A 2429-nucleotide genomic window follows, 5' to 3' on the forward strand; every position below is an offset into this window, starting at 1 on the left:
ACCCCTAGTGATATATCTCCAAGAGAAGAGAAGTATACAGACGTGCCAGCTGTAGAATCGAGCTGGGAACGTTGTGGTCTCAAGTCCTGGACGACGAGGAGAGTATTAAGCCGCCCAGAGACATTTTCGTGGGCTGTGGAAGCGCCCTGACCAGGCTCCGTTAGAGAGAGGAACGCCCTCGACGAGACAATCTGTGGTAAGCACGATTTAAGCCAGTTCATAGTGATTGCTTGTAGTTGGTCGTGTGCCCAGCGACAGTAGCAATGTTTATTGATGAGTTAGAGATGTTTTGGTAAGGCAGGAAGCCTAAATAAGAGGACAGAGACGAGAGAGACAGCTGGAGGGACGAGCAGCGCGTCCTCTCCCTTCGACCGCTTGAAGCCAACTGACTAAGGGGCGGCGGAGGAGAGTGGAGGCCCGCCGGGCTAGGTGGAGCATGGACCCGCCCAACGGGGAAGTCCACTCTCAAAGTATGTAGAGAACAGATAGAGGTTCAAGGCAAACATATTGTGTGATTATTTTTGTTTATGTGTTAAAGGGGAAACATTTTTATTGGAGTGTCGATGGGTTGCAGGTTTGTCTTTGGGGAAGAAGTTGCTGAGAACTTCGAAGCCAGCACAGAGGGAGTAGTTGATGAGACTCCAAGGTAGTGGAGGAGAGGACCTCGAGCTGTGAGGAGAAGCAGTGAAGAGGAGTTTCACGTGCTTCTGTAGAGGTGGTGAAGCACCATAGTTGCTCGAGGAAACTTCATGGTGTAGCAGCCAAGAGAGCTGTGGAGGATCCTAGCAGAAGGGTGAAACACCGTAGTTGCGCAAGGAAACTTCATGGTAGCAGCCTGGAGGAGCTGCAGAGAATCCTGGTAGTTAAGCCCGGAAGAACCTGAAGATATCAGGGTAGTGAACTTCCAGATGTGGAAGGGAAGTTCTGGTGGATTACTTGTAGGGAGTTGATAGTGTTTCGTTGTCATTAGCGTGCAAGACGCAGTGAGAGGTGAGTGATTATTTGCATTCCTATGTCACGGAGTGTTTTATACTGAAGTTTAGAGTTACAGTCGTAGGCTGGATTACCTACAGATGTATGTGTTCTAGGACTGATAGGGTGATCGATTGATCATTGCTGTGTATCAAGGAACATTTATACTGATATACGTTATTGCATTCACATGCTGATTTTCCTTGTACAAGTTTATAGATATATATATATATTATCTTGTTGATAGTGCAACAGAGTATGTAGACTTGATCTACTTGAGGAGGTTGATAGTATCAGGTGGTGAACCAGGAGATAGGATACCACTTGATAAGCTGATGATAGAGTTCTGATGGTGTTGGAGTGCAACCTGATTGTAATAGTATAGAGTATAGTATTCCAATTTATTTCCAATAGTATAGAGTATTCCAATTTGCTGGTGTTTGCCCTTGTCCTAGTAAGGCTTCCCAGGAAATAGTAAAGGAAGAGAGAGAGAGAAAGAACCCTGAACCATCGCTGTGGACAGGGTAGGATGGAAAATTAGTAAGTCAAAGGGGATTGAGGAGATCATATCACGTAAGGAGAGAGTGGGGAGTCACAGCGGCTCGAGTGGGTGTGTGCACGTGACAACGAGGCTAAGTGTTGGAGCCGCATCCCCTAAACGTGTGACGTTGAGCCCCTCTCCAAGAGCCAGAAGCGCCTAGTGAGATATAAGCACTCTACCGAGTTGTGGGTTGGGTTGTCCATAAAGGAGGAACAACACGACAACACCACCAACACACAGCACTATAATACTAACCCCACTGCCAATCTCCAAATATCTACCTCTGTAACCGTTATCAAGAATCTACCACCGTAAATATGCCCATACATAGCAACAAGCAAGGTAGGACTGCCTCTCGCTCATTATTCATAACATCAAGAGTCCTAAGTGAAACACTGGCACCACTGGAATTGTCGCCGATGTTGGTAAACACAGCACCCGCTTCCCTCCCTCTCTGTCAGCTGCCGCCTACGACTCAACTCAAAACTCAGGCTGTAGAAGTCACTCTATATATGCCTCCCTGTATAAACTTAAAACCATTGCGGAGCAATCCATGGCTCCAGAAACTACACAACCTAATGCTCCTGCAATCTGAAGCAATTGCGGCTCTCCAGGCCACAGTCTCCCAACAACAACAAACTATAGACCGCCTCCTCGAATCTTCGACGAACAATAATCAAGCAATTCTCAGCTCACAAGCTGTAACAGATAACACAATGGATCCAATACACAAGATTAAGGCCGAGGAAACCCAACCAGGACAAAGCGACATCCTTCATAAGCTGGAAACAAATAAATCTTCTTCAGATGCACTAGGCAGCTTCCAACGATGACCTGGGGCAGGAACAACTTCACAACTCCCTAATAATTAGCTCTGCTGATCTACCCGATGAACAGCATGGTGAGAACTGCTGAT

This window comes from Procambarus clarkii, chromosome 61 (assembly GCF_040958095.1).
Source record: "Procambarus clarkii isolate CNS0578487 chromosome 61, FALCON_Pclarkii_2.0, whole genome shotgun sequence".
NCBI classification, from domain to species: domain Eukaryota; kingdom Metazoa; phylum Arthropoda; class Malacostraca; order Decapoda; family Cambaridae; genus Procambarus; species Procambarus clarkii.